Below are 13,777 nucleotides of genomic sequence, written 5' to 3' on the forward strand. Positions count from 1 at the left end.
TTAATCGAGTGGAGACCCCATCTGATTAATCGATGATCCAAATAATCGTTTGTTGCAGCCCTAGTGGACTGGAATCACTAGGGTGACATAAGCCTGACTATATCTAACTGAAACGTCTAAACCTTGCACACCAGGCCAGGCTTGTTCCCCACCAGGGGTTATTTCCTGAGAGTCAGCATTCTACAACCAAAGATCAGACCGCCAAGGTCTTGCCTAAGGTCACCACCCATGGAATAAATGAAAAGGAATGAAAGATGAGCCAGTTTGTTTTGATGAAGTCAGAAGTAAAATCCACACATTTCATCCTATTATCCTATCCATGACTTAAATCAGATAAATCCTTCATTGGTAGTTCAGGTCAACAGTTGTTTAGTTAAGGTCCAATTACTTACATTTATAAACAGCTGCTGCAACAGTGAGATCCTGGATGATCTTTATCTTTATCTTATCCTGGATGATCTTTATCTTTGATTACTTATTATTTTATGTGTTAAATGGTAAATCCCAGATTCAGCCTGGAGACCCAGGATTAACATCTCAGGAGGTTTGGAGGACCTGAAGGAGAAGGAGTCTGTCTCTATAACCTGCTCAGCTCCGACTCCCTGTCCACTCTCACCTCCTGAACTCACCTGGAATCTCCAACCAGACTCTGACAGACAAACACAGAAGAACCCAGATGGAACCTCTACAACTAAAATCCAGGAGAACATGACTCTGTCAGACACACATGATGGATGCAACATCACATGCTCTTTCTCATATCCTGTGGATGGAGGAAAATGTCTGAATACAACAGAGACAGTGACTCTTCTTGTTTCCTGTAAGTATGTCATGGTTCAGCTGCTTCTGATCAATAAAGTTCATGTGAGTCCCATTTTCCTCAGATGCTCCTAAAGACACCTCAGCATCCATCAGTCCATCAGGTTTGGTGTCAGCAGGTAGCTGGGTGAAGCTGAGCTGCTCCAGCAGAGCCAAGCCTCCCGTCAGCAGCTTCATCTGGTTCAGGATCAGCCCAGAGGGACCCGTTCGACGTCTCTGAGGGAGGAGAGTTTTACTGTGTGGCTGCAAATAATCTGGGGAATCAGACATCATCAAGGATCAAACTAAGTGTGTGATACTTTAACCATCAACAAGTAGATTTCCCAGATGAAATATTTCTGTTTTTCCACTGATTTTCACATTTTCTTTCTCAAGGATTGACCAGTAACACCCAAACTGGTGACCTCAACAGATCCTGGGAGGGAATTCTAGGTGGAGTCCTCGGCACGCTGCTCATCTGTCTGATTGTTGCTGTTTGATGAGTCTCAGATATTAAACTGTATAAAATAATCTGGCAATTCACTGTTATGCTGTTTCACATTCAGAACCAGAGATTAAGGTGAGAACATGTTTAGCTTGTTTATTCTCCAAACATCTGGGTTCTAAAACATCAGTTATCATCTTGGTCATTTGTGAAACAAAGGCTGTTCAGGCTTCTTTAGTCATTTTTAGTTTTACCGGCAGAATCCAGAGAATAAGCAGATTTTATAGATGTCTTTCTTTGTGTTTCTACCTGAAACTCAGCAGATTTCCTCTGACAGCTCTCTCATGTCTTCCAGCTGCTTTAAGTTCAAACATCAAACTCAACGACAGACTCAGGTGTGTAACGGTTAAACTCATGTGCAGCACTGATTAAATCTGTAGATCTGAGACATTCATATGGATTAATGATGCATTCTATTATTTCCACAGAATCAGACAGATAAGGAGGTTTCTCCTCAGATACCAGCAAGAGACACAGATGTCCATTATGGAGACGTGACCTTCTTCAAGAGGACATCTGATGTCTCATCTGCCTCAGAGCAGCAAAGAGGACAGCAGGAGGAGATGGTGTACTCACAAGTTAAAGTGTCCAAACTACAAACCTAAAGGATCTCTGAACTGCAGAACATTGAGCTGTTTTTTAGAATTACATCATTTAAAAAATATGCTAATATTTTCTAACTTACGTGGACAAATCTGCATGTGAACATGAAAAATCAGTAGAGCGCAAAACAGTGTTTTAACTTCTTTGGGACAAATGTCGCCCCCTTGGGACCACTTCATCATATTGCATCAAATTAAGAAAATGCTCCACTATTAAATAAGAAAATGTTAATTAAAGGTCGTTAATAAAATATTCAAACTAAAATGCATTGAAATATTAAATTTACTGAACAGTCTGCCAGAGTTTAAACCAGCAGCAACCCACTTACTTACTTGAAAACATTTTTAATCATCTTATTTCCTTTTTATGTTTGTCTTCTGCTCAAGTCATCATGGTCATTTGTTGTCATCTAGTGGTGATGTGTTGACATGACTACATGCTCATCGTCAGAAAAACAAATACTGATATTTGTACACCAGTTTCTGGTGAAAGATAAATTTAGAAAATGAAGAATTTAAGTTTTTATACCTTATTTTTTCTGTCAATAACTGGGTAACTCAATTTCCCCATCAAACCTGTGAATTCAAAACAGAATCTGAGTATTTATTTAAAATGATAGTAAAAATAGAAAACAACAAGCAGTTTTCTTTTATCGTGATGAAAACAGATTTTCACAAATTTTAAGACTGCACCAAATGTCTTTTTCAAAACTGCGCCCATATGAAACCTTTTAAACTGAACTTTAGTCAAATTATTACTGTCAAATATCTCATTTAAAAGGCCTTCACTTAAATCCATCACAGACTTTTGTGTCTTGTATTAATCCATTAATGATCTGAAGACTTTTTACAGCAAACCTGATAATTTTTTGATGATGTGAATGCCAGCCATCAAGCTGGAAGCAGATGTTTGTGATCTGCGTCACAGTACTACATGGATCCTGCCAACGACGCCAAATGTGGCAAGATAGAGAAAAGAGGGCCCGGGCGGGATTCGATCCCCAGACTCCCGGGTGAGAGTCACGTGTATGGAGGTACATTTGGGGCAATAACACCTCCATACACGCGCACTAATCAGTCAGCCAAAGTAGCCAGGGTGCATGACCAATCGGGATACATTGACAGGACGCTCACACTGTCACATCTTCCCCCCTCTTTCCACAAGCATGTCCTCGTGCTCCCACGCAGGGTGCTACAATTCCCTTCATGTATGAGGTCTCTTTGGGCTCCACTGCCTTTGGTGATGATCTGACCCTGACGACCTTCTCTGGTACCTGACTGACTATTACACAAACACATGCACACCCAGGCAGGTAGAACACCCTAGGGTTTGGGTTAGAACACCTAAGGGGCAGTATTTTACCCTCTCAGGCTCAAAATAAGTTTAGATAAAAAGACGAACAACTAAGTCCTTCTGAGTTAAAAAATGCTCATGAAATACATATGTGGAGTAACCAGGTAGGTAGGTTTTTAAGATGCAAATCTGCAACCACTGCCTCCAGAGGGTTAAAAAAATCTGGTGCTTCAGTGAAAAAATACAGGAGTCAATTCAAATCATCATTTTTTACACATGCTGAAAAACACCAGCATAGAAATCTAACTTCCTAGTGCCTGAAGCTGATTTATCAGCTCGTGTGAAAAAAAAAAAAAAAATCAGCTTTTTTGTTAGAAATGGGATACAGACAATTTCATCTTTAAGACCCCAAATCAAGATTTTTCTCATTCGTGGTAAAAATAAAAACTGTGGTGCTTTAAAGATAATTTTAAGACTTTTTAAGGTATTTTGACGACCAGTTCAGTGGCCTAGTGGTACGAGAGTCTGCCCTGTGATTTGGAGATTGTGGGTTCAAATCCACTGTCAGGTCATTTAAAAATGGGACCCAATGTCCCACCACTTGGCACTAAAAGTGTGCTGTGTCTGCAGCTCACTGCATCCCCAGGTGATGGGTCATATGTGGAGAACAAAAATCACACACCAGTGTGAGAACTAAAATGGTGAAAAATGACCTCCAATTTCAGTCAGATGACTCCAAAGTGCTTTACAAGCACAGAAAACCAGTGGAAGATGAATTTAAACAGTCCTTTTTAAGGATTGATCATCCATCTGATCCTGTACCATGAGTAGGTGACAATCCATCTAGTGATGAAGGAAAAGCCACATTTAAAGCTGTAATGGTGAATCTATAGAGCTAGGTTTTGAACACAAACACGATCACGAAGCACCCACCCCTCAACTTGGGTTAGTTTTCTGAGAAGCTTCTGCTGGAACCAGAATTCCGCTTCTGGTGGACAAAACACCGTTTTCTAGGTATGGATGGCTTTTGTTGTCTGTGACTTCAAATGGTGTTTTTCTTTAAGGGACTCTGGTAGTTTGTCCTAAAATTGAAGTGGTAGCAGCCGGCTGTTTCTCCTCTGATATTATTGAGCCGAGAACCTCTCACACCAATGGTGTTCTGTTGCTAAGCACGTGAGTGTGTGATGAATGGAGGGAAATGCGGTGAGACCGAAAATCGGATGGTCCAGTGGTTTCTTACGGTTGGCTGAGGTTTTTAAACAAATGCATTTGATTTCATTTTTTTAAGCACCACAATATATTTTTGTGTTAGAATGTTAGGAGGCATGAAAAATGTTTTAAGCTAATTTGTCTTCTAAAATTGTCACAGCAGCTTTAAGTCAGTTTTTCAACAACAGAGTCTCCTGAAAAAGGGAATAGAACTGGGCGTGAATGATAACACACCACAGTATCAGTACACAGACATGTGAATCCAAAGCACCTGTGTCTCTAAAACTGGTCTTTTTTTTCCCTGAACTTCCTCCACTGATACAAACACTTTTTAAACGTGTGTTCTATAATGTGGATCAATAATCTCAAACTCAGCTGGGCTTATCTCAGTACCTGCAGGAACAGAAGATGCTCTGCAGCTGTGGCCTCAGGCCTTCCAGCAGAGCTCAGATTGTAAAACAGGGCATTATTATTTCCAATCAGTTCTTCCTAAACATCAGTAAGATTGTTCTAATTAGCTTTTTTGTTTATTCTTTAAATCAGTTCCAGTTCCTCTCTGACTGCTACTTCTTGTAGCCGTCAGATCAAGCAGAAGCCAGAACTACTGCATGAAGGACCTCTTTTTAACCTTCTCTTTATTTAAATACTGTGCTCAGCATTAATGAGTACACCCCCTTTAAAAAGTACAAATTTAATCAGTAGCTCAATTAACAAAATAACAATTTCCAGAATTTTCACAAGGCTGGGTTAGATTGAACACTTGTTTAACTCCATAACATGTAATCAAGGTTAATAACACAACTTCAATAACAAACTCTTCAGTTTTACTAAAATTGTTTGAAGCAAAAATGACTCCACCCCACAACAAAAACTACTACTACATTTTGTATGCCCACCGTGATTTTCAAGGACAGCACCAAGCGTTCTCCTATGTCTATACCTATGGGAGCGGAGCCCCCGGCAACAAGTCAATGCCAATATGGAAAGGGCGGTGAGGTGGTAACGTGGCTGCTTGGTCTCTGCTGAACACCTGCTGTAAGTCGTGGTATTCACGGGGTATCTGGGTGAGGTCGGGCGGCTCCATTAGAGTCTTTACAGAGTCCTTAGGTCCAGACGAGGCAGAGGTTAGGCAGGTCAGGTGGCACTCCGGACTCCAGGTCTCGACACAGTTGGCTCTCCAGTCCAACTGTGGGTTGTGCACCCTAAGCCAAGAATGACCCAGCACTACTTGGTTCTGCGGGGAGGGAAACACAAATAGTGAGATCGTCTCCGTGTGATTACCTGAGACCTGGAGATTGAGTGGTTGGGTCCGGCGTGTGATAGTGGACAGAGACCTCCCACCCAGAGAGGAAACAGATAATGGCTCCGGAAGCTGTTCAGTGGTTAGTCCCCAATCACGCACTAGTTGAGGATCCACCAGCGACTGTTCACTGCCAGGGTCCACTAAAGCAGTCGTCTGGTGGTGACGGCTATTAAAAGTCACAACACAGTCAATGATAAAACGGGAGGTTTCGTTACCTGAATGGCTGCCCACCAGAACTCCCGGACCTACTGGTGGGCATGTCCTTTTAACGCCGCTGGGCAGGTCTGTACAATGTGTCCAGACTGACCACAGTATAAACACAGGCCCTTACTGTAGCGGTGCTTGCGTCAGGTGCCAGGTGAGCTCTTCCCACCTGCATAGGTTCCTCAGGTGAGTCCGGAGGAGGAGACCTATGGGATGAACGATGAACAGGCGGTGGTGATAGGTCCCTTGCTGATGACTGCTGTAACTCCCAATGTCTCTTGTCAATAGAAATGCACAAAGAAATTAATCCATCCAAGGTGGGTGGCTCGGAGCACAGAGCCAGCTGGTTCTTCACCCAGTCATTCAAAGCCTCAATGAAAGCCGCCTTAAGTGCATCATCCCCCCATGACGTCATCGCAGCCAGGGTCCTAAATTCCAGGGACATGTCTGCCACAGACCTACGTCCCTGCGAGAGGTGCAACAGTCTCTTTCTGATGTCAGTGGTGGTTTCAGAGCTACAAAAAGTCAATTTAAAATCCTCCAGGAAATCAGAGTACGAACCAGACAGGAAGCTAGGATTTCTGCTCTTGGCCTCCGCCCACCTAAGTGCCTTGCCTCTCAGTAGTCCCACAATAAAATAATTTTTCATAGAGTCAGTTGGAAAAGATCTTGGAGTCTTCAAACGGTAGGCGGCACTGAAGCAGAAACCCATAACAGTCCTCAAACTCACCAGAGAAGGTCGGACATTGCCGAGGTGGAGCCGAACGGAAGTGGGTGATTTTCGGATATCCAGGCACTTCTGGTCCGGGTGGAACATTCCTCATGAGGCGTGAGCAGGTGGTTCCGTTCCGGACGCTGGAGCGGCGGTTGCTGCTGGAGCAGTGGCTACAGTAGAGACAGGAACGGAGAGTCGCTCCTGAAACTGCTGGAGGGCAATCTCCAAACGTTGGGAACGCTGGTTGGCGATGTTTAGCTGCTCCGAAAGGACAGGAAGTGTCTGCTCCTGCTGATACACCCGGGTAGCCAGATCCGCGAGCGCAGATTCCGCTGGGTTAGATTGTTGGCCGGATGATTCTGTCATGACTCGAAGTAAGTGCCTAACCCAAGACATGCAGAATCATCACTCGTCGAGCAGAATAGGTAAAGTAAAGTCCTTTATTACACAAACGGGAACAGAAACAGCACAGGGAAGTCCTGTGAGAGTGAGCGGTGCAGCTCTTGTCCTTGTAGCGTTCAGGATGAACGAGAGAGGGGGGAAGCCAGGGTGAGCACTGGGCAGAGGGTGAGCGCTCCGGGAGGGGTGAGGTAGCAGAGGGAATCCAAACAGGAACAACGGAGGAGGATGGGACGTGGTGTGTGAGATCCAGAGTACGTAGGCAGCAAGGTGGAGCAGGTGGTGAGAGAATCTTGAGGGGAAGGGAAACAAACACCAGACATCAGGGAAAATAAAAAAAAAACGTAGTCCAACAACACGGTCCGAGGTCATAAATCCAATAGTCAGAGAGCGAGTCAAAAACACGAACGAACAGGAGCAAACAAGTGGCTGGGGCTACCTAAACTGGTGCAATCATCCGGCACAATGAGATGTCTCCATCCTCCTTTTGAACCTGCGTCCCTGATTGGGAAATCTCCTGCAGCTGCCGCTCCCTCTGCTCCTCACCTGTGGCGAATAAACTCAATTCTGATGAGAGGAGATGGTGTGACTCACCTCTGCTCAGGTACATGACAGTGACCCCCCCCCCCCCCCCCCCCCCCCCAACGGACGCCTCCTGGCATCCCAGCGCCAGGCCTGGAGGTCTCGAAGTCCGTGATGAGAGAGGGATCCTCGATGTAGGACCGGGAAATGCAGGAGCGTTCCTCAGCTGAAAATCACATGTTCAGCTTTGTTTTGAAGTCACAGTGATGCAGACAATGTGTTCTGTAAAAGAGAATGTCAGCTAGAAACATCTAGGTGTGTCTCAAACTAAAAAGTTCAACAAAAAATAATTAGACATCAGATGTACTTCTCAGTAGCCTCTGTTTGGCAAACACAAATAAAGTTACTAACATGAATTAATCCAAAAAATCTGAAACATTTAACTAAACTAGTTCATACTCAAAGCTTTACATATCAGTCAAAATACTGGGACAAAAGTGATCCTAACATTAATGAAAGATGGAAGTGCAACTATCTTACAGAGACGTCCAGGCCGTCCACAGAAGTTAACATAGACAGGAGTATCTTTTGATGAGATGGGTTGAAGAAAATCACCATGCAAGTTCACTGCATGGTGATTTTCTTCAACCCAACTGCATGGTGACTAAAGCAGTAGAAAGCAAAACTGGAGTGACCAGTTCCCTTGACACCATATGGCGGACACTGCAGAGGAATGGCATGCATGGGTATCATCCAAGAAGGAAGCCTGTCCTAAATCCCATGCACAAATTTACATTCCTAAGATTTGCTAGGGCCCATGCTGAAAGAGATGAAGATTACTATATACTCTGGAATGATGAGACAAAGATCACCGATTTTGGAACTAATGATTTCATAACTGTATGATGAAGCATTGCTTCCATTCCAATATGGGGATTCTGGTCTCCAGTAGGAGGCGTGGGTTCAAATCAAACTCTTGACACATTTATCAACTAGAAACATAGGTTTATGATTAATTTTATCTCAAGAAAAAAGATCTCTGGACGCTATCAAGAGCAATTTATTCAAAGATGGGTGGGTGTATCTTTGGTGTACAGATCTGCAGAAAGACATATGTTGGTCTTTTTCACAATTTTTTAGAAAAGTGCTTTTCTGTTAACAATGTTGTTATTTAAAATAAAAAAAACTTAAAAATAACTACTGTGCCACTCATTTGAAGATTTGTGCGCTTATGTGACAAACTTTTTTACAGTGTCATCAACCAATGAATGAATGAATGAAATAATCTATCTATCTATCTATCTATCTATCTATCTATCTATCTATCTATCTATCTATCTATCTATCTATCTATCTATCTATCTATCTATCTATCTATCTATCTATCTATCTATCTATCTCTCTCTCTCTATCTATCTATCTATCTATCTATCTATCTATCTATCTATCTATCTATCTATCTATCTATCTATCTATCTATCTATCTATCTATCTATCTATCCGACTATTTTACTCTGTTTATGTCTGTAATCATTTTGTAGCCTGACTAGCTCAGCCGGTAGAAAATGAGACTTTTAATCTCAGGGTCATGGGTTCAAGTCCCATGATAGGCATAGATTCTAAAGGCAACATCTGTCTATTCATGTGTAATCTTTCTACTAGTTCTTTTGTGAGAAGAATTGCAGGTGCTTGCATAAGAATTTGGGACTTTATTTGAGTTTTTCTTAATGTTGTCTGAGCTTAAAACTTCCGCCAATCGATGGCAACAATTTCTGTTTTTCAAGCAAACGCATTTTGATTCAGGGTAAACTGGTGACACTGCATGAAAACATACTCTGTCAAAGGCCTAAGCGCCCAGCGTGGGGCTCGAACACACGACCCTGAGATTAAGAGTCTCATGCTCTACCGACTGAGCTAGTCGGGCATTTGACAATCTTGATAAGTTTGACAACGTGAGGTGACACTGTTTTGCCATACAGGGTTTGTTGCCCTGGTCCTTCAGATACAACAAATTACTGTAACTCAGTAACAATAAAAGAGCTTTTGAAGTTGAACACCAATCTTCTAAAGATCCAAAGTGTTTTGGGAATGGGTAGAACTTGAATGAAAACAATTGCTTTTGATTGGGCAACTTCATTTCAGACATTTGACCAAACTTACAACTTATTGATTGTATTCATTATCACAGCCAGCAGTCTTACTTGGGATAAGTGGTTCCACAAGGTCAATGAAATAGCAAAGGACAACTTCAGAGGGTAGGTCACAATTCAACCTCTGCAACTTTATTATACCAATCCAATCTTCAGTCAAGATGGCCGAGCGGTCAAAGGCGCCAGACTCAAGCATTGCTTCCATTCCAATATGGGGATTCTGCTCTCCAGTAGGAGGCGTGGGTTCAATTCAAACTCTTGACACATTTATCAACTAGAAACATAGGTTTATGATTAATTTTATCTCAAGAAAAAAGATCTCTGGACGCTATCAAGAGCAATTTATTCAAAGATGGGTGGGTGTATCTTTGGTGTACAGATCTGCAGAAAGACATATGTTGGTCTTTTTCACAATTTTTTAGAAAAGTGCTTTTCTGTTAACAATGTTGTTATTTAAAATAAAAAAAACTTAAAAATAACTACTGTGCCACTCATTTGAAGATTTGTGCGCTTATGTGACAAACTTTTTTACAGTGTCATCAACCAGTGAATGAATGAATGAATGAAATAATCTATCTATCTATCTATCTATCTATCTATCTATCTATCTATCTATCTATCTATCTATCTATCTATCTATCTATCTATCTATCTATCTATCTATCTATCTATCTATCTATCTATCTATCTATCTATCTATCTATCTATCTATCTATCTATCTATCTATCCGACTATTTTACTCTGTTTATGTCTGTAATCATTTTGTAGCCTGACTAGCTCAGCCGGTAGAGCATGAGACTTTAAATCTCAGGGTCATGGGTTCAAGTCCCATGTTAGGCATAGATTCTAAAGGCAACATCTGTCTATTCATGTGTAATCTTTCTACTAGTTCTTTTGTGAGAAGAATTGCAGGTGCTTGCATAAGAATTTGGGACTTTATTTGAGTTTTTCTTAATGTTGTCTGAGCTTAAAAATTCCGCCAATCGATGGCAACAATTTCTGTTTTTCAAGCAAACGCATTTTGATTCAGGGTAAACTGGTGACACTGCATGAAAACATACTCTGTCAAAGGCCTAAGCGCCCAGCGTGGTGCTCGAACCCACGACACTGAGATTAAGAGTCTCATGCTCTACCGACTGAGCTAGTCAGGCATTTGACAATCTTGACAAGTTTGACAACGTGAGGTGACACTGTTTTGCCATACAGGGTTTGTTGCCCTGGTCCTTCAGATACAACAAATTACTGTAACTCAGTAACAATAAAAGAGCTTTTGAAGTTGAACACCAATCTTCTAAAGATCCAAAGTGTTTTGGGAATGGGTAGAACTTGAATGAAAACAATTGCTTTTGATTGGGCAACTTCATTTCAGACATTTGACCAAACTTACAACTTATCGATTGTATTCATTATCACAGCCAGCAGTCTTACTCGGGATAAGTGGTTCTACAAGGTCAATGAAATAGCAAAGGACAACTTCAGAGGGTAGGTCACAATTCAACCTCTGCAACTTTATTATACCACTCCAATCTTCAGTCAAGATGGCCGAGCGGTCAAAGGTGCCAGACTCAAGCATTGCTTCCATTCCAATAATGGGGATTCTGCTCTCCAGTAGGAGGAGTGGGTTCAAATCCCACTCTTGACACATTCATTAACTAGAATCAAAGGTTTATGATTAATTTTATCTCAAGAATAAAGATCTCTGGACGCTATCAAGAGCAATTTATTCAAAGATGGGTGGGTGTATCTTTGGTGTACAGATCTGCAGAAAGACATATGTTGGTCTTTTTCTAAATTTTTTAGAAAAGTGCTTTTCTGTTAACAATGTTGTTATCTAAAATAAAAAAAATTAAAAATAACTACTGTGCCACTCATTTGAAGATTTGTGCGCTTATGTGACAAACTTTTTTACAGTGTCATTAACCAATGAATGAAAGAATCTATCTATCTATCTATCTATCTATCTATCTATCTATCTATCTATCTATCTATCTATCTATCTATCTATCTATCTATCTATCTATCTATCTATCTATCTATCTATCTATCTATCTATCTATCTATCTATCTATCTATCTTTCTGACTACTTTACTCTGTTTATGTCTGTAATAATTTTGTAGCCTGACTAGCTCAGCCGGTAGAGCATGAGACTTTAAATCTCAGGGTCATGGGTTCAAGTCCCATGTTAGGCAGAGATTCTAAAGGCAACATCTGTCTATTCATGTGTAATCTTTCTACTAGTTCTATTGTGAGAAGAATTGCAGGTGCTTGCATAAGAATTTGGGACTTTATTTGAGTTTTTCTTATTGTTGTCTGAGCTTAAAACTTCCACAAATCTATGGCAACAATTTCTGTTTTTTAAGGAAACGCATTTTGATTCAGGGTAAACTGGTGACACTGCATGAAAACATACTCTGTCAAAGGCCTAAGCGCCCAATGTGGGGCTCGAACCCACGACCTTGAGATTGAGAGTCTCATGCTCTACCGACTGAGCTAGTCGGGCATTTGACAATCTTGACAAGTTTGACAACGTGAGGTGACACTGTTTTGCCCTACAGGGTTTGTTGCCCTGGTCCTTCAGATACAGTAAATTACTGTAACTCAGTAACAATAAAAGAGCTTTTGATGTTGAACACCAATCTTCTAAAGATCCAAAGTGTTTTGGGAATGGGTAGAACTTGAATGAAAACAATTGCTTTTGATTGGGCAACTTCATTTCAGACATTTGACCAAACTTACAACTTATCGATTGTATTCATTATCACAGCCAGCAGTCTTACTTGGGATAAGTGGTTCTACAAGGTCAATGAAATAGCAAAGGACAACTTAGAAAGGGTAGGTCACAATTCAACCTCTGGAACTTTATTATACAACTCCAATCTTCAGTCAAGATGGCCGAACGGTCAAAGGCGCCAGACTCATGCAATTCTTCCATTCCAATATGGGGATTCTGGTCTCCAGTAGGAGGCGTGGGTTCAAATCCCACTCTTAATACATTCATTAACTAGTAACAAAGGTTTATGATTAACTTTATCTCAAGAATAAAGATCTCTGGACGCTATCAGGAGCAATTTATTCAAAGATGGGTGGGTGTATCTTTGGTGTACAGATCTGCAGAAAGACATATGTTGGTCTTTTTCTAAATTTTTTAGAAAAGTGCTTTTCTGTTAACAATGTTGTTATCTAAAATAAAAAACTTAAAAATAACTACTGTGCCACTCATTTGAAGATTTGTGCGCTTATGTGACAAACTTTTTTACAGTGTCATCAACCAATGAATGAATGAAAGAATCTATCTATCTATCTATCTATCTATCTATCTATCTATCTATCTATCTATCTATCTATCTATCTATCTATCTATCTATCTATCTATCTATCTATCTATCTATCTATCTATCTATCTATCTATCTATCTATCTATCTATCATCTATCTATGTATCTGACTATTTTACTCTGTTTCTGTCTGTAATCATTTTGTAGCCTGACTAGCTCAGCCGGTAGAGCATGGGACTTTCAATCTCAAGGTCATGGGTTCAAGTCCCATGTTAGGCATAGATTCTAAAGACATCATCTGTCTATTCATGTGTAATATTTCTACTAGTTCTTTTGTGAGAAGATTTGCAGGTGCTGGCGTAAGAATTTGGGACTTTATTTGAGTTTTTTCTTAGTGTTGTCTGAATTTAAAACTTCCCCCAATCTATGGCAACAATTTCTGTTTTTCAAGCAAACGAATTTTGATTCAGGGTAAACTGGTGACACTGCATGAAAACATACTCTGTCAAAGGCCTAAGCGCCCAACGTGGGGCTCGAATCCAGGACCCTGAGATTAAGAGTCTCATGCTCTATCGACTGAGCTAATCGGGCATTTGACAATCTTGACAAGTTTGACAATGTGAGGTGACACTGTTTTGCCAAACAGGGTTTTTTGCCCTGGTCCTTCAGATACAACAAATTACTGTAACTCAGTAACAATAAAAGAGCTTTTGAAGTTGAACACCAATCTTCTAAAGATCCAAAGTGTTTTGGGAATGGGTAGAACTTGAATGAAAACAATTGCTTTTGATTGGGCAACT

At 40.9% G+C, this 13,777-nt stretch overlaps 2 non-coding genes across 2 annotated transcripts; one reads left to right on the forward strand and one right to left on the reverse strand.

Annotated features, from left to right (window-relative positions):
• Positions 1–12,130: 12,130 nt before the first annotated feature.
• Positions 12,131–12,203, reverse strand: trnae-cuc (transfer RNA glutamic acid (anticodon CUC)). The gene has a single exon. It is a non-coding gene; the product is annotated as a tRNA-Glu (tRNA).
• A 980-nt stretch (positions 12,204–13,183) lies between these two features.
• On the forward strand, positions 13,184–13,256 carry trnae-uuc (transfer RNA glutamic acid (anticodon UUC)). The gene has a single exon. It is a non-coding gene; the product is annotated as a tRNA-Glu (tRNA).
• Positions 13,257–13,777: the final 521 nt, after the last annotated feature.

Source organism: Nothobranchius furzeri, chromosome 7, assembly GCF_043380555.1.
Source record: "Nothobranchius furzeri strain GRZ-AD chromosome 7, NfurGRZ-RIMD1, whole genome shotgun sequence".
Lineage (NCBI taxonomy): Eukaryota > Metazoa > Chordata > Actinopteri > Cyprinodontiformes > Nothobranchiidae > Nothobranchius > Nothobranchius furzeri.